This window comes from Heterocephalus glaber, unplaced genomic scaffold, assembly GCF_053883595.1.
Source record: "Heterocephalus glaber isolate CG9 unplaced genomic scaffold, H.glaber_assembly_v1.0 deba00001479, whole genome shotgun sequence".
Classification (NCBI taxonomy): domain Eukaryota; kingdom Metazoa; phylum Chordata; class Mammalia; order Rodentia; family Bathyergidae; genus Heterocephalus; species Heterocephalus glaber.
In genome coordinates, this window is record NW_028258316.1 from 3,631,320 (window position 1) to 3,650,383 (window position 19,064).

A 19,064-nucleotide genomic window follows, 5' to 3' on the forward strand; every position below is an offset into this window, starting at 1 on the left:
TAGGCTCACTGCAGGCCGCCTGCCGTCAGTAAGCACAGATTCGCTTAGCATGACCGCTTCCGTGTGCTGCGGATCCCCGCTCCACCGCACGAGGCGGCCGTGGCCTAAGACCATTGGGACCTCTGCTTCTCATGGCTGCCACACGGGGCTTATTGCTATTTTAAACCACCACCCCTGCTCACTGCAAATTGCTGCCCGTCTTTACCTATGTGAGTGAGACCTTTCAGAGACTGTCTGGGGTGGGACTGGGAAGGTGCCCCTCAGACGCTGGGCAGTGCGTGGGGCAGAGCAATCCTGAAACAGTCGAAGGCCACACCTTCGATTTAGGACCCTGTGGAACCCCGGCAAACTTGAAACTTGACATCAGGAAATTTGTCACATTCCCACCGGGCTGGAACACCGGAGGCACATGCGTGACTGTCCCATGCCACCCGACGGGATGCTCATATGTGTACCGTGGGGGCTCAGGGCTGCCTGGCAGTGAGACAAATGAATGATGGCCTGATGTGAACATGTTCATGACACTGAGAAAACTATTCTGCTAAGCGCTGGTTTGGTTTCTTGGCCCCACTATGTTAAGTTTTAAACTCTGGGATATTAGGGTGCACTGTGAAATTAAAAACTGAATTGAGGATGTCATTTATATGCCAGAGCACTCCAATTAGATTTTTAAAAGCTTGCTACTTTTTCATTCCATATGACAATTTCTTTTGAGGACAGCGCAGTGAAGCGTTTGAATAGCGACTTTGCCGTTTCTAATTGAATGAATTAAGTGAGAAGGATGTAAAATCTGGGGGGGGGGGGTGGCTCATGCCTGTCATCCCAGCACTCAGGAGGCTGAGGCAGGAGGATCGGCATAAACTCATGGTCAGCCTGGGCTACATAGTGAGACCCTGACTCAAAAAAACAAAAATAAAAACCTAAGAAAACAAAGTGAGAAGGATGTTTTAATTTGTTCAGAGGACAGCAGTAGGACCAAAGAAGAATTAAAATGCAAAACAGGATTTTTTGCACGTGCAGCCTCCCCCCCCCATTACCACTTGGTCCTTCCAGGAAGCTCTCATATTTCTGCAGCTGATCCTTCTGTGGATTAGGGATAATAAACAGCCCATTAATGGAGGCCTGAACTAGGAAATGGAGTTGGAATCAGCAGTGAAATGCAGTGGCTGGTGGAGGTTAATAACTCCATTACTGCAGCTCTGGGCCTGAGCCGCCGACGAGCAGGGTGTTAGCCTTATCTTACTCCTCATTAATTGAGCTAATAGAACCCGAGCGACCCTGGCTCACTGCGGCCATCCGAGAGTTTACCAGACATGGGCCGGAATACATATCATCGACTGCGCCCCGCAGTGCCTTTCATTTGGGAAAGAAGTTCTTTCCAAAGGTTCGCTTGGCCACAGCCTGTCCTGAGCGCAGAGCTGTCTAGAGCAGGACCCCCAAGAACTGTGGTGACCGGGAAGGCCGCTGTCCAGCCTGGGCTGGGGACTTCTGCTTCAGGGTGGATGGCTTTGGAGGAAGTGATCGTGGCTCCACCCATGTGTCCGGGGTGCAGGGTGGAAGCGAAGCTGTGGCACGTGTCAGGGTCTTGCTTCTTCTGGGGTCCTCTCTCTCCACACTCGGCAGCTCTTTGGCACCCCATCCTGCCTCCTCCTCGACCTTCCAAGAGTTCCCTGCCCCTTTCTGACAGTCCTGCATTGCCGCTTTCCCGGCCGAGTGCGCTACGTAATCTGTCGAAGCCTCAGTTTCCCCAGCCATCGGTGGGGTCCCACCCCTGCCCTCCTTCCCACACCATTTGGCAGCCCAGTGGTGTGTTTTGCTGGGGACAATGTTGGGGTGGCTTTGTGGGTAGCACACACTCTGTGCCACCCGGATAATGGGATCCCGCAGAGCAGGGGTGGGCGCCTCAGGTTCCTGCAGGGGCCAGCGCATTCCGTGGCATGGGAGGCAGCAGAGGGAGGGACATGGGGCAGCATCCAAGCTGACCATCCTGGATCTGCTCCTCACTGTGCCTCAGTTTCCTCAGTCAGAGCAGGGACATTACCAGTTAAGACGCCAGAGGGGGATAAGGTGGCGCGGGGAGGCATGGCACAGAGCCTGACATAGACAGGGTCCAGGTGCGGTCACAATATTTGTCCCCAAGGTCTAGGGACTCCGTGGCTCTCTATGGAGTTTCTGAAAAGTCAGGTCAGACCGAATCCTCTCCGAAATACCAAGATGGCAAGGTTCTGTGGGCAGCAGGCCCCCGGGTGGTCTGCTTCCCTCTGGGCTGGTTTGGGGCCACAGGAGAGAGACAGGCAGCTCCTGTTCACCCAGTGACCCAAGGGCCAAGAGACAAAGACATGCTGCCGGGCAGGGGCACGGTCCTCAGGATGGAGCTGCCTGGAGGCCTCGAAATGGATCTTCTAAAACTGTGTACTTTTCATCCCCTGTCTCCTGTTGTTTGATAAGGTTTACAGACTTTTGATGGCAGACACAACCTGGTGACACTCAGACCGAGGAGAGGAGTGCTGTCGTTCTGCTCCACGAGGGAGGGGCTGCCATGTGGGCCAGGCAGGGTCTCGCTGGGCAGAGGGCAGGCAGGTGGGGTTGGCCAGGTTCTGTGGGCCCCTGTGGATTGGCTGATTTAATGATTTCTGGGGTCCAAGGCCACAGGGCTGTGCCCTGGAGGGGCCTGGGAAGGGACGAGGTCAGGTGGGGGCTTCACAAGCTGCCTTGAAAGAGACCCCCTTCCTGGCCGTAAGGTCAGAACTGGGTCTCAGCCCCGGCTGCAGAGAACTCTGCTGCCCCGTCCCGGGTGGGCCCGAAGCTGTCCTAACGGCATCCTTGGCCATGCAGGCCTCGGCCTAGGCACTCTCCAGAAGAGATTAAAGCTCAGCCAGCCCGCCAGGCTGCCGTCCTCCCGCCTGTGACCCACCTGCCTCTCCAAGCTCTGCCACCTTTCGTGCCGGGGGCTGCCCAAGCCAAGCACAGGTGCCATCTTCCTGGGCCTCAGGCTCAGCGACGGGACAGTGCCAGGCCTGGTGTGCTCCTGGTGGCCACCACTACCTGAGCTCGCTGGCCGGTGGGAGGCTCGGCTGGGTCACCTGGTCAGGAGTTCCGGAGGAGGGTGCAGCCCAAGGCCTGGAGCCCCAGTCTCAGCCATCGGGGGGTGGCGGGGAGCTGTCTCCTCACAGCCCCTGGGCTTGCAACGTTTTCATCTTTCAGTAAATAAGAACTGGAGTGGAAAAACCAATGTGCTCCCATTATTTCCCTGCCTAGGGACTGTTGACATTTTACCTTTTATTTCCAATGTTTGTGTAAGAAAAAGTCTGGTGGGGATGATTTTGAGCAAATGCAGAAGGTTGTGGCGCTTTTTTCCTGGGTTAAAACTTAGTTTATGACAGTCTGTTACTAGGTTTGTCGTCTGTCTCGGGAGCAGAAGAGCAATTACTTTTGAAGCAGTGACATCAGAAATGTCGGTTACCTTTGTGCTGTTTGCCTGCAGGCTCAGGGTCACTCTGAGTAGCGAAATACTGCGCATCCCAGAGACGGACGACCAGGCCACCCGGGCCTCAGCTCTGTGGTCCCCAAGGCCCACCGAGGCCTGGCAGAGACGCATTGCAGAGAGTGCCTCGGTAGGCAGGAGAGGCTTTGGGGGGCCTGGAGGGACATCTGTCCTAGTGGGCGGGAATTCAGTCTTGAGGATGAGACGGGCACACAGCACGTCATGGGGCGTTTGCATGGTATTTTCGGGCTAGCTAAGAACAGTCTCAGGTGGCAGACTGAAATTCAGTTCCCTCACTTAGCATTTAACATTCTTCTCTAGAGCTTTCGGGGAGGTACCCAGGCCTGCCTGCCCTGCTGGTCTGACTTTCTGCCATGCCCGAGAGGTCTAGGAAAGGTCCCCTGGGTCTCTTTCCCAGTCCCGTACTCTTTTCACACCGCTTGGGGTAAATGTGTCACTTGGAGGGAACGGGAAGACTTCCGGCGACGTCCTGACTTCGTGTCAGGTAACCTTCACAGCTAGAAATTCCCCTTCCTGCTCAACTTCCTCCTGCCATCGCCTCTGTAAGAGTTCATCTCAATTTCCTTTTCCCCTGTGGACTCCGAGCGCTCATTAGGGACTCAGCGAGCTGTGTCCAACCAGAATAGGTCGCCCAGGCGAGTGGGAAGAGGACATCAGGGAAGACAGACAGCCCGGAGCCTGGAGTGCCAAAGCAATCTCCCTCCCAGGTGGAGAATGACAGGTGACCTTTAGCAGAAGGCGCCTGGGGTGGGTGGCATTTGAGTCGCGCTCTGATGGAGATGCCCCCATTTGGGGCAGGAGCTACACGAGACCGGCCGTTACCTTAAATTCATTTCCCAGAGACAGGCGAGAGCGCGGTGCCACTGAGCCGACTTGGGGAAATCGTGTTTGTTTTTCTTTACCCGGAGGAGGCACTGGGCGACGTCAGAGTGGACTTCAATTTCCATCTTCCTTGGAGGCATAAATAAAGCGCTGAACTGCTGAACCTGGCCCTGAGCATTGAAAGCTCAGGCCTCTGCCGGAGGCAGGCGGCGCACGGCTGCCTTCCTAAATATCACTGAAATTTTTAATATAAAAAAATTTTAAGGAAAGTCCTCCACAAATACAAGTGCAGCTTTACTTTTTATGAGAAACTCCAGGCGCTGCCTCCCTGCTGGCGTGGAAATGTCTGCAGATTCAGCCCCTCTCCCCAGACAGGGGCGTCCAAGTCAGAGCCGCAACCCACACCCCCAGGCAGAGCTTCCACCTGCAGCTCCTGCGTCGCACCTCCATTTCTCTCCCTGCCCTTGTCTCCGGACCGTGGATTCTGCCCCCAGTTTCCTCCCATCCGGCCCCCACCCCAGTTACTTCCGGTTTCCAAAACACGGCCTTCCCACCCTTGACCTTGTCCTTCAGAGCACCGTGGGTTTTCTCCAGGGCTCCCCTCCAAGGCCACCTCCCCTGGGAAGCCTCTCCTGAGGCTGTCCCTGCTCTGTGTGCCACAGCGTGCTGCTCTGGAGTCCTGGCAGGAGTCCCAGCTTCAGACGGACTGTGACGCTGGAGCCTGCTCTTCTCCTGTGCAGGACGGCAGCGACAAGTGTGGAGGCGCCGGGAATGTTTACCCAGTGTCCGTTCCACGCGGGCACCCCTTGAGCTCCTAGGGCACAGGCAGAAGCAAACCGAAAAGACCCGGCTGTCACGTGACTTAAACTCTGGCAGAGGGAGAGAGGCTACCAACAACCAACGGGCTCCGATGGGGTTTCAAGGGCAGGACTGCAGGGACCGTGCGTGTCAACGACTGGACTCGAATCTGAGACGACCCCCCCCCCCGATTTGGCTGGGGCAGCAGGAAGGAGGCGGGCCACGGAGGATGCCGGGAGCCACAGTGCAGACCGGGAGCTGCCACCACCTAGTTTTGGAGATGGGTTTAAGATGCCAGATACAAAGCTATCAGTCAGCTTGGGCTGCCACTGGCGCAGGCTGGCGGCTTAAACAACAGAAATTAATGTCCCCGTAGTTCTGCAGACTGGAAGTCCACACTGAGGGGATCTCGTCTGAGGCCTTTACCCCGGCCATGCAGATGCTGTCACCACCTGTGTCCTCACCTGGTCGTCCCTCTGTGTGTCCCAATTTCTCTTCTTGTGGGAGCACACTGCCCAGGTTAGGGAGGCCCGTGAACGGCCTCATTTCAGTGTAAGCCCCCTCTCAAGCCCTGTCCCCAAATACAGCTGCCCTCTGGGTTCTGGCTTCAGGCTTCAGAACCCAAGGCATTCTGCACATGACCACGCAGGTGGGGTGCTGAGTGGGCAGCAGGCCCCAAGTCTGCCATCAAGGAGAGAGGCTTGGGAGTCATCTGTCATAAAGAGTGAATCCTGGCCTCCTGAGCCCCCTCAGCGTGTTCGGGTTCAGGAAGCAGGGCACCCTGGGCTCCCGGCGGGTGCTCCCTCCTGCGGCGACCCACACCACACAGCGCAGACTGGTGGCAGCCCTGGCTGCCACGAGAGCCGCCAGGAGAAGTGGGAGCCCCCGGAGGGGCACTCGGGCCAGGGTGTCCCAGACAGGTGGGGACTGGTGCTTTCTGGTTGGCTTGGCTTCACCGCAGATTCCTCGCCCAGGGGTGCCCGAGGCTTGTTCCCTCACAGGAGGCCCCTCTCAGTCCATCAGGGAGCCCCGGGCCTTCACTGCACCCTTGCTAGGGACCTCAGGGCGTGAAGGTACCAGGCCATGGCATCCCGGGTGGCAGTGCATTCTCTGGAGAAGACAGCTGACAGTGTCATTCTGGCGACGGGGACATTTCTGCTCCAGTGTAGACCTGACAGGCGTCCGCCCTGGCACCCTCCTCCCTGCAGAGTTACCATGTCCTACAGTGGCCTGGGCCAGGCCTGTCACCTCTGAGTCCTGGCTGAGTTTGGGAAAGGCTTGTCATTGCTCTGTGCGGCTGAGGCTCAGAGAGGCTGAAGGTTTGCTGTGAGCCGGGGCAGAGGAGGCAGGGCTCAGACCTGTAGCCTGGGCTCCCGCGCGCTCAGCCTTTGCCACCGAGTCCTGTGACCCCTTTCACAGCGGCCCTGCTGTCCACTGCCTGGAACGCCCTGCCATGGCCTGTCCGCAGCACGCCCGTGCTCCTCAGCACGCCCCCTTCAGTGAGATGAGCTTAGGGAGCCCTCCCAGGTTCTGCTCTTAAAAGCCGCATCCTCCTTCTGGGCTCGGGCGCACAAGTGAAGGGCACAGCTGCCCGCTGCGCAGTAACTCAGGTACCAGGTCTTCCCCTGGGCCCTGGCAGCGGACCCTCTGTGGGTCTGGACTGCCCCTCCCTGCCCCACCCTGGCTGCTCCAAGCAGATGCCTTGTGCGGGTGAGGAGCGGCCCCCTCCCCAACAAAAATTAGCCTTGTAAGGCTAATGGGCGATATCGTGTCTAATTACCCTGCTGAAGGCCCAATTACACGATTAACATTCGTAGGCTACGAGCTAATGAGGAGAAGAGCCTCGCATTTGCATAGCATTAAGTTAATTGCGCCTCAAGCGGAGGGCGGCCCGTTGATGTTGGCAGGATTGTCTTTCTGAAAGGACACTAATGACTGGGGAGGACCATTCACCTGACAGCTTTATTAATTAACCTCCATGTGGTTACCAGGCTTCAATGGCAAGTGGCAGTCGGGCGGCAAGACTGGGCTTCTTAAAACTTGAGGGACAGGAGCCCTCATCGCTGATTTTCCCTCTGACCACTCAGCTAGTAGAGGCAAGCACATGATCACCTTGAGGAAGCATTTTAGAAAAATCTTCCTTCACAGTCTTGCTGGGCCCTTCTGTTCTGCAGGTCCTTGCCCACAGGGTCCCCTCTGGCACCCGTCCCTCTCCCCTCGGTGGCACCAGCCCCTCCCGGGGCTGGGCCCCAGGCTGTCCCCAAGACAGCTCCCTCCTGCTGCGGCCCCATTTCCCCCCTGAGTCAGCCCTACTGTCAGCAGGTGTCAGCAGAGGATTCCCAGGGTCGCTGGAGACCCCTAGTTCCGGGCCTTTGTTTTCCTGAGACAAAGTTGGAGCTCGAGATCACCTGCCCCGAACCGGACACTGGGCTCTGCCTCTGCCACAGCGCAGACTGCGTTTTGTCATTTTGATCCCATTTCCTAGGGGGCTGCCCCAGCTCCTGCCTCCCCTTCTCCCACTGCCCCTGGCCTCTCTCTTCTTCCACGTCTTCCCCTGGGTCTCGTGCTCATTAGTAAATAGATGATTAAAGCAAATAAAGAGCTGTCAAGGTGGGATGGCTGGGACTAAAACCCAGGTTGCTTTGCAATGAGTTTTTTTGTTCATTTCGTTTTGTTTTTTGAGTCAGGGGCTCACTGTGTAGCCCAAGCTGGCCTTGAACTCACTGTGATCCTCCTGCCTCAGCCACCCGAGTGCTGGGATGACAGGTGTGCCCCATCAAGTCCATCTTCCAGTAAGTATTTTAAGACATGGAAATTTTTAACAACAACAATTAAAAAGTCATGAACACATTTTCTGTACTTGCTTTTTTACTTACAAAATACTGTGGACATCTTACCCTATCATGACACACAGCTATACTCATTAAGTATTATAATGTCTGAGTGTGTTAAATGCACATAAATGCCCTCTGTCAGAAGGACTTATGTTGGAGTTTTGGGGGTTTTTTTGGTACTGGGGCTCAAACCCAGGACCTTGCGCTTGTGATGCAGGTGGCAGAACCACACTGAGCTAAATCCCTGGCCCTGAGGATATACGTTGTTTTCAGGTTTTCACAGTTACAAACAATGCAGCACCCAGCATTCATACAGACACACACACACACACACACACACACACACACGTATTTGTTTTAGTTATTTGCTTAGGAAAAATTCATAGAAATGGAATTGCTGCTCCAATTAAAAAGCTAATTGCTTGCTTTAACTGAAAGGAGTTGGAAATTGAAGAACTACAAATGGATATTGAGTGAAAACTAAATCTCAGAAAGAACTGAAAATTAATGCCTTTAAGCCTCTCACTTAGGTTAGAAAAATAATAAATCTACCGTGCAGCAGGAAAGAGACCCTAAGAACAGGAGTCAGCGGGACAGAAAAGAACCAGAAGCTGGCTCTCTGACAGAATTAACAGACCTGACAAATCTCTAGCAAGATTGGCCACCAAGAAAAGAAAGGTAACCAGAGGTGATGGTGCACTCCTGTAACCCCAGCACTCAGGAGGCTGAGGCAGGAGGATCATTGTGAGTTCAAGAGCAGCCTGAGCTACATAGCAAGACCTGTCTCAAAAAACAAAACAAAACAGAAAAGGACACACAGATGAACAATATTTGGGATGAAAGTGGGCTCATCACTATGAACCTAACAGAGATTAATATAAGAAAAATATTGTACACAACTTTATGACAATAAATTTGGAAACATCAACAAAATGGACACATTTACAGAAAAAAAGAAATCTTACCAATATTGACATAAGAAGAAATAGAAAATCCAAATAGTATTTAATAGGAGTAGCGAGTAAATAAAATGGATCACACAAGTCAAATTTTCCCCTCCTCCAAACACCGGGCCCAGATATCTTTTTACAGGAAAATCTACCATTAACATCCAAGGAGTTGATACCCTACAGAAAACAGACTGTTTCTAGGAGATAGAAAAAGAGGGAACACACCATAATATACCCCGGAGGACAAGTGGAGCCTTCATATGAAACCCATTGATAACAGAAGGGACAAAAAGGCCAGATCACTGTAATTCAGTGTAACTCATAACTATACAAAATATTAGCAAATCCAATCCATTTGTGCATAGAGACATTCAAGGACGATTTAACATTAGAGAATCAGACTTAAGCCAGCACTGTAACAAAGTGAAGGAAAAGAGAGGTGGCAGTTTCTTAGAGAAAGACAGAGAGCTGGATAAGGTTAAATATCCATGCATTGTCTTTTGAATTCTTGGCTACAAACTGAAGAGAATTTCTTTAACCCAGTAAACACTATCTTCCAAAACTACAGCAAACACAGACCTTCTTGGTGAAACACTAGAAGTGTGCCCTTTAAAATCAAGCATAAAATGACTTCCACACTTAAACCATTTCCATGAGACATTATTAAACAGTGCCGCAAAGACAAGAAAAGTCAATAAAAGGTATAAGACTCAGAATGGGAGAATCAAAAGTCATTATTTGCAGATGTCATGATCATATACATTAAGAAAGCCTGAGAGAATGTATGAAAAACTTGGTAGTTTTAGTAAGAGTTTAGCAAGGTTACTAGCTCAAAGGTCAATATCTAAAATTTAATCATACATTTGGCGACAAAGTATTGGAAAATGTAAAATTTGGATAAAAACAACAATAGAGACCAGGAAAAAAAGGTGCACTGAAATGAATACAATAAAAGTACGTAAGAACTTCATTAAGAAATGCACTGGTGTCCGCTCTGCTCTCGGCCGTGGCTCAAATGTTAATTCTACTTACTCAGTCTTCAGTGTAGCTGAGTTATAATGACAAGAGAGAAGAAAACAGCATTCTAATAACTCAACAAAGTCGGAGCCTTGGCCTTTATAAATTTGCATTTCCTCCTTGTTTTGTCTTGAACACCAAACAATGCCAAAAAAAGTGAAGCAGACCAAGAATGGGAAGGAAGAGGGGCCTGTTCCCAGGAAAAGGAGGCAGATGGAGGCTGTTGGTGGGGTTTCCACCTTAAACTTTGATAGCCCCAGTAGTCTCTTCGAAAGCTGAACCTCACCCATCAAGACAGAGACTCTTTTCAAGGGATTCTGGGAGAAGAAGCCCCTCCTCATTCAGAGGGATGACCCTGCACCAGCCACATATTACCCATCTCTCTTCAGGCTAGCAGATTTGAAGTCTGTGCAGCTGGGGTTTGTACTGCGGAAGAGATGGGAATGTCTGCCCGTGTGTCAATGGGAAGAAGAAAGTTTTAAATAAAGATGGCAAAGTGCACTTTCTTCAGCTGAGAAAAGATTTTGATCAGAAAAGGGCAACAATTCAGTTTCACCAACCTCAGAGATTTAAGGATGAGCTTTGGAGGGTCCAGGAGAAGCTAGGATGTTACTTTGGCTCCGTGGTCGGCTCAAATGTGTACATACCCACAGCAGGATCTCAGGGCCTACCTCCCCATTACGAGGATGTCGAGGTTTTCATCCTGCAGCTGGAGGCAGAGGAGCTCTGGCGGCTCTACCCGCCCACAGTGGCCCTGGCACGCGAGTACAGTGTGGAGCACGAGGCCCGGCTTGGTGTGGACACATGAGTTCACACTGAAGGCAGGTGATTTCTTGTACTTTCCCAGAGGGACCATTTATCAGGCGGACACTCCTCCAGGCCTGGCCCACTCTACTCACGTGACCATCAGCACTTACCAGAACAATTCATGGGCAGATTTCCTTTTGGACACCGTTTCAGGGCTTGTGTTTGATACTGCAAAGGCAGATGTGGAGTTATGGAGTGAGTGGAATACCACGGCAGCTGCTGATGCAGGTGGAAACATCAGCTGTTGCAACAAGATTAAGTAGCTTTCTGAGGACTCTTGCAGAACGACTGGAGGGCACTAAAGAACTGCTTTCATCAGACACGAAGAAGGATTTTGTTATACACAGACTTCCTCCTTACTATGTAGGAGATGGAACAGAGTTGTCAACACCAGGTGGAAAGTTACCGAGGTTGCACAGCATACTGAGACTGCAATTTGGAGACCACGTCTTCCTCACAGTAGGGCCAGATCAGAATCGATCCAATGAAGCTCAAGAAAAGATGGTTTACAGCTATCATTCTCTAAAGAATAGGAGACACACACGCATGATGGGAAGTGAGGAAACCGAGTCTCATGGACTTCACTTTCCTTTCTCACATGTGGATGCACTGAAGCACATTTGGAACAGTTCAGCTATTTCTGTCAAGGACCTGAAACTAACTACAGATGAGGAAAAGGAGAACTTGGTATTATCCCTCTGGACAGAATGTTTAATACAAGTACTTTAGTGCCTTTCCAGAAGCAAACAGTTAGGGAAGATGGAAGTGCTAGGTGGGTACTGTTGTTTTGAGTCCACCCACAAAGTAAGAGTACTGGCCACACACATGACCCAAGAAGAGAATGTCACCAGCCCTTACCTTACAGCGTGTCTGTTAGACATCCTTGTACTAATGGGCACGCGGAAGAAAAAACAGTGAAATACTAGGTGTCCCAGAATATGACCAAACCATGGTTTTGAAAGTTTATTTAATCCAGTGTGGTAGAAAAGGCACAACTGCAATAAATGTATCATGTAGAATTCAAAAAGAAAGAAAAGAAATGGGCTGCGGATTTAGCTCAGTGGTTCTGCCTCCTGGCCTGAAAGTGCAAGGTCCTGAGTTCAAACCCCCGTAACAAAAAAACAAAAACTGATACTGCCAGGCGTGATGGCACATCCCTGTGATCCCAGCACTGGGGAGGCAGAGGAGGAGGATTGCCATGAGTTTGAGGGCAGCCTGCAGTACACAGTGAGTTCAAGGCCAGCCTGAACTACACAGTGAGACCCTGTCACAGAAAAAGAAAAAGAACTTCATTAAGAATTTCTTTATTTTCTTAGGCTTTTTTGAGAGAGGGTCTCACTGTGTAGTTCAGGCTGGCCTTGAACTCACTATGTGGCCCAGGCTGGCCTCAAGTTCACAGCAATCTTCCTGCCTCAGCCTCCCAAGTGCTGGGATTGCAGATGTTTGCCACCGTGCCCAGCTTTATTAAGAAAATTACTAAACTCTAGTGAAAGACATAAAAGTGTCCCTTACAGGAAGGGAAACAGTGCCATATCCGTGGCTAGCAAAGTTAATATCTTGAAGATGTCATCTCAACCCAAAGTGAAGCATGGGTCCGACGAAATCCCAATTAAATCTCAAAGTTGGTTGGTGGTGGTTGTGGAGATCAGATAGGCTCCTCGGTGAGCCCTGAGGAGAAAGAAGGGTGTGCAGGTGTGCTCACACGCTGCAGGGAGAAGTAAAATACCCGAGGTGAAGTTATTTACCCGGAGAAGTACGTGGAAGGTGGGAGACAGCTGAGTCCTGTGGAACTCTAACTGCTCGTGCCTGAGTGAATAAAGCCACAGGGCGCCAGTCATTTGGGGCTCTATGTCGAAGGGAAACACGAGCCCCTGGACCCCCAGATTTTAACCTGTTTCTGTGTCTTCTTATTTTTCCTCTTCGTCACCTCTTGGTCAGGTTCGAACTCAGCTCGTAGGCTGGTTCCTACAAGTGATGGTGGTGGTGGCCAGGGTACAATTTTCTGAGCTTATTCTGCATTTTATATAGAAAAACAAAGAGTCAAGAATAGCAAGGGCTAAATCGGACACACATGTTTAAATACCACAGTGTTTCTCTGGTGTGAGAAACTGAAAGTGGAAATAAGGACTGAGATGTCAATGGATGTTGGGAAATGGGAGGAAAGTGTTCAGATGGGAAGGGGAACAAGGGAGGAGGCAGGGAGAATGGAAGGGGCAGAGGACCCTAACACCGATCGTGCCCAAGGCAGGCTGTGAGGCGCTAACCCCACGACTGGTTGTTTATAGAAGTGAGTCCGGCCGAAGCCTATGTGCCGAGGTCAGGGTAACGCGCACCCAAATTCTCTTCCCACAACTGAAACCTTCAGACTAGAAGGACAATGTTCTAATTACACCCATATATGCTGTCTATTGTGTTTCTGATTCGAGAACGCTTTGTCTTGTCCTTTACGAGCCTCGTTTACATAAATTTCCACAGAAACTGCATGTAGCTGGCCCTTACTCCAGTTGATTGGCGGTAAAAGTCAGTGGCCGGCACTGGCCAGCGCCTTTGTGGGTTGCACCGGCATTGGTCATCCTGGCCCCAGCCTTCTCTCCCAGTTCTGTCTCGGGGTATCTACTTCTCAGGCCTGCGTCGCACACTGGGCAGATGCTGGAACCTAGACGCAGGGGTCCCCTGTGATACACCGTGATCACGGAGGGGTCTTCCCAGGGCGAGGCCCGTCCACTGCACTCCGGAGGTGCCTGCAATTTCCCCAAATGTGGGAAACTCGACTGTGTAATTTGTGGTAGCAGAGGATGGTTGATAAAAAATAACAGCCCTCTAATTATATTTTATATTTCAAAGTGCTTGATATCCAGATAAAATTATAATAATTAAGATCACTACTCCCATTGCCAGGGTCTCCAGTAGAAGGGACAAGAGAAAAAGTGAAAACAGAAGGAAAATATGGAGACAAAGCTTTTGTACATAGGGAGGGGAGGGGGCTTGAGGGGGGAATGGGGTAAAATAAAATAAAATTAGTAATAAGAAAAAGAATAGCAAGGGCATTCCCACAGAAAGACAAAGTGGAAGGACCTGCCCTGTCAAGTATGGGGACGGATGAAGACATTTCAGTGCTCACAGTAGATTAAATTCACCAACCCAGGGGCCCGGGGCAGCATCACGCCCGTGTTTACGCGGGGACACTTCAATTCAACAAGTACTTGCCCTACTGCAGCAGTTCATGCATCTACGGTGAAAGATGAGACTCTCCAACCTTGTGGAGGAACAGGACACTCACTTACAAAATCGAGATGGAGAAGGCTTCCGAAAATAAGATCTAAACAACACAAGCAACAGAAGACGGTGAATAAATTTGACCACCTTAGGACTGAGAACTTTTATCCAAGAAAATGCATTCACATAGAAAATAAAAAGATTCAAGCTGGGCATAGTGGAGCATGCCTGTAATCCCAGCATTTGGAAGGCTGAGGCAGGAGGATTGCTGCAAGTTCGAGGCCAGCCTGAACTACATAGTAAGACCCTGTCTCAAAAAACCAAAAAAAAAAAAAAAAAAAAAAAAGATTCAACCTGGGACAGGTTAGTTGCAATCAGAATAGGGTTAGTATCCAAAATTTAAATTTATAAAGAATTCCTCTAAATGAATAAGCTTTTAATACAAAAATGGACAAGACGAGCCGGGAATTTAGCTCAGTGGTTCTGATGCCTGCCTTGCAAGTGCAAGGTCCCAAGTTCGATCCCCAGTACCAAAACAAACAAACAAACAAAAATGGACAAGACACATGAACGTGAACTGATTGTACAACTATGGAGATATACCAGCACCCATGGATTATACACCTTAATTGCTTATATGATTTGTGAGCGATATCTCATTAAATGCTGGGTTTTTTTTTTTAAATGACACAAAGAGCTAAATCTCAGAAGCCCCCTCTATGCCCATCAGCAGATAAATGGATGAAGAAAATGTAATATTTATATGCAAAGGAGTACTACTCTGCCATAAAGAAGGATAAACTTGAGTCACTTGGAGGAAAATGGATGCACTTTGAGCTGGTCATGCTTGGAAGGTTAAATATCATATGGTTTCTCTTATAGGAGAAACCCCAAGTACAGATAATTTAAAGAGCAAAATGAAAGGTAGATAATAGGAAACAGGAGATAGACTTCGTGGAGAGGGGAAGGGGAACTGGGGATGAGGGGAGGGAGGGGAAGAGAAGACCCAGGATGTGGCATGTATATTAGCAGCCCTCCGTGATGAATGTGCATAGTATGTGTCACAAACAGATAGTAAAATTTTTTAATGCCAAGAATAGTGATTCCACACACACACCCAAATCACAATGGCCAAAAACCCACGAAAGTTTGCTAAATCTCACTAGAAAATGGAAAATGCAAATTCAAATGATAGTGACAGTTCTATTTCTACCAGATTCTCAAACATCTAAGTGGGTCCATGCCAAGTGTCGATGAGGGTGTAGATGGACCGGAAGCCTTTAGTCACCCAGGGAACACATCTGTGTGTAAGTCTACTCCATAAGATGACACTGAACTCAAAGGTGTGTGTGTGTGTGTGTGTGTGTGTGTGTGTGTGTGTGTGTGAGACTCGGTGGGGCCCTCAGTACAATGATATGGTTTTTAAGGCACCGCCACATAGCGATGCGGAGGAATGAAGAAAAATAGTAAGAAAAGCAACTTTGTGCAGGCCTGCCATTCCAGCATTCAGGAGGCTGAGGCAGGAGGATTGCTTCCAGTTTGAGGCCAGCCTGGGCTACATAGTGAGACTTTGACTCAAAAAAAAAAATCATGATGGCAATTTTCTCCAGGCATGGGTATAGACAGAAGGGCAGGGCTGGGTAGGACCATCCAGAGAGCTTCATCAGGGTTGGGGTGATGTACTTCTTAGGTGGTGGGTTTACTTTTGTACTGTATACTTGTAGATGATAGAAAGCAGAAATTCTTTCAGGAGCCTGGGGCTGCAGCTCAGTGGCAGAGCACTTGCCTAGCATGTGCGTAGCCCTGGGTTCCGTCCCTGGCATATTCCCTCCTAAGAGAAAGAAATTCTTCCAGAAAAAGAAGTCTTAGGGCTGGATGTGATGACACACACCTGTAATCCCCATACTTGGGAGGCTGAGGCAGGAGGATCGCTGTAAATTCAAGGCCAGCCTGAACTCTACATAGTGAGACCCTACCTCAAAAAACAAAACAAAAAAAGGAACATTTGTTTTACTCATTAGTATTTTTAAAGTTCTCAGAATAATAATGCCTGGCACATAGTAACTTCTCAATGAATATTTGCATCCTGAATAAACATATAGCATTTCTTTCTAGACAAAAGTCATAATTTTTAAACTGGGAAAATATTTTCTTTTCATTTCAGACCTCTACCCTCTTCCTCTCATGCAACTGCTATAAACAGTTTCTTGAATATTTTTTTAAAGTTTTCTGCATCAATGAGATATAAATGTATGCATTTATTTTATATAGGTGGAGATAAACACATATAACGCGGCTCCTTTTTGTTTATTTTTTTTGTAGCAACCTAGTGTTCTGCCCTGTAACTATACATGAATTGATTTAACTGGGTCTCTGTTGAAATGTGTTTAGATTGCTTTCTTTCTTTCTCTTTGCAAACAGAGCTACCATAAATGCCCTGTGCATATGTCTCTGTGTATCCACAGATTAAAATCCCAGAAGTGGAATTGTTAGATTATAGGTTAATTCATGTAGAGTTCCACTTCCGTTGTCCGCAGGTGCCCCCACTGTGCCTGAGAGCGCGCTGATTCTGCAGGGATAGAGAAATAATTCCATTGCTGAAAGTGCTGCATGCTCAGGAAACGGCTGGAGCGCCCAGAAATAAAGGCTGCATTTAAGTTCAGGGACACCAGGCTGCAGGCATGCCATGGGGACATCTAGACAGCAGCACGATGACAGCCTCGGAGCTGGCGGAGCACAGCCCTGCCTGGGCCTCGGCTCAGCTCTGCTGAAATTCCCACCCCAGCACCGAGGCAGCGGCAACATCTAAGTAACTCGGTGAAGCTCCAGTCGTGGGCAGCATATGTTTCTCTTAGGATCAATGATGGGGTTTAAGTTGCCTAAATGTTTTCTTTCAAGAATGGCTGTATTACCCGTAGCAGTTACTTTTTGATGTACTCGTACAGTACTTATGACAATTATTTCAATGTTTAGCTCTTTGAGAGGCTCGCCACAACTGGAACGTGACAGGCTTGTGAATGCTCAGGCCAGTCATGAAAGGGAATGGGCCCCAGGAGACAGTGCTGCCTCTTTCAGAAGGTGCAGGCCAGGAGGTTTGCAGCTCTGCATTTCCACTGGACGTGGGCTGGGCTGACTGGTTACTGGGGTGCAGGAGGTGTGCACCTCAGAAGTTCCTGCTGCCGGGTGGGGAGGAACCTGCCTGCCTGCTGGGATCACTACCTTGGCCAGAACAGTCGCGCTCCTGGGAAAGCCTGGACACAGAGCTGGGGGGACAGGTCAAGGGATCCCCTGGGGACCGCTGCTGGCTGACCTTTCCGCAGTGTTCTCTTCGAGGGTAGGTGTGTGCTAGAAATGCACTTTGGAGTCAAACACATGTGAGTCGGAGTCCGTGTCCATCAGCCGGTGTGTAGTGATCCCGGTGCCATTTGCCAGGGTGGCTTTACCCAGGGCTTCTCAGGGTGGCAGGACAGACAGACCAGCTCGCCCTCTGTGCAGGCGCCCCAAACGAGCTGACTGGGATGAAGCCCGGCTGAGCCGGGAGACAGGGAGGGGACCAGACAGGGCAAAGGCCCAGGGACAGGCCAGCCCCACCTCCGTGTGCTTCAGTCTCGATGCCTGGCCTCAGATCTTGCGTCTGCAGCACGAGGGTAGCAGTGTGCGCTGTGGACGGTGCCACCATGAGGTGCCTCGAGGCAGTGTAGGTAAATGCAAATAATGACTGTGGCCATTTCCCATGGAGCATTGGGTGAACCAGTAGGCCCTGGCATAGCCCCACTGCTCCCGGAGACAGGTGCAAAGTGCACCTTTTTTCCTCATCGGGCTTCTCTATCTGCAGAGAGGGCGGGCCAACTTTCCCAGAGACCGGTGGATTGGCGAAGGTCGCAGCAGAGGAGTAGGGGGGACATGAAGTCCCTCCTGAGACATTGCCCTTGGCCCACAACCCTCAGCCTCATCAGTGAGCTGTGGAGACCTCACCTGCTAACGCTGAAAATCGGCCAGACCTGGGCTGCGTTCTGGATTGAAATGTCAGTCACCCCGGCCGCCCAGACAGAAGTGTTTAGTTGTCATCTGCCGGGCGCCCATGGCAACTGCTGCAGCATAATTGAGACAAATGTAGCCCCAAAGCAGAAAGCAATGGGTCCAGAATTATGTATTTAATTCGCAGTCAGTATTGAGTGCTCATAAAATCTTGATCATGATAGAGAGGCTAATAAACATTTGAGAATATAAATATTTGGGGAGGAAATGGCTTGGTGAAACATTTAGTTGTGGAGTAGTTAGGAGAGCAGAGAAAACCAGCCGGGCAGAACTCTCCAGATACCAATCCAGCGAGTTATATATGTAGGGTTGCTAATGATGTTGAGTGAACCTTTTATGGGGCCACAGACGTTAATTTTTGAGGCACACATCGAGGGCTGTGAGCTTCTTTCTGTTCTTGAGCTGAAGGCTGAGGCGGGGCCGGCACAGCTGGCCATGGATCGGGTCAGACTGGCTTTGGCCGGAGGTGCCCACTGTCCACAGCACTGACTGGGCTTTGCTGAGGACTCAGAGAGCTGGCAGCCAGAGGCTTGGCTCCGGAGACCCCAGGCACCTTGGTGTGCAGGGGAAGCTGCCCAGGACACTGTGGCAGCGGAAAGAGACACTGCCCCAAACACCCGGTGTGGCCCCAGTTCAAATCCTCTTTTCCTGGCCTGGCGTCCAGCAGTGCCCTCTTGCCTGGCCGGAAAGGTGTCTCAAGTCACGTCAGCCGGTGCTGGCACTTAGGGTGGGAGGGCGGCCTGCTCGCTGGCCCGTACCCCTCACGGTGAGTGCCTCCAGGTGTATAGATGAGCCCGCCACTCTGGGAGGTCCAGATGCCCTCCTGCTGGCTCTGTACCTGAGGCCCTGCTAGGAGAGGGCTGAGCAGGGGCAGCTTCCTCTGCCTCCATCTGCGGCCAGCCGGCCAGCCGTGCTTCCTTTGAGGGTAATTCTCGAAGGGGAGCTGCTGGTCTTCTATTTCCTGGGAGAGGAGTAAGAAGGGAACTGGAATTTGAATTAAGCAGTAGGAGGCTGAACAAAAAGGTGAGGCTGAGAACGAAAACCGAGGGAGCCTGTGGCATAAACCTCTGCAACTCA

General features: G+C 50.6%; 1 protein-coding gene and 1 pseudogene across 9 annotated transcripts in view; both read left to right on the plus strand.

The window, feature by feature from the left end:
* Window positions 1–19,064, plus strand: part of Ak8 (adenylate kinase 8) — a 143,642-nt gene that overhangs the window by 73,371 nt on the left and 51,207 nt on the right. The window lies entirely within an intron of this gene.
* On the plus strand, window positions 6–18,872 carry LOC147826036 (ribosomal oxygenase 2 pseudogene; annotated as a pseudogene). Its single transcript, XR_015439729.1, has one exon. The product of XR_015439729.1 is annotated as a ribosomal oxygenase 2 pseudogene (transcript).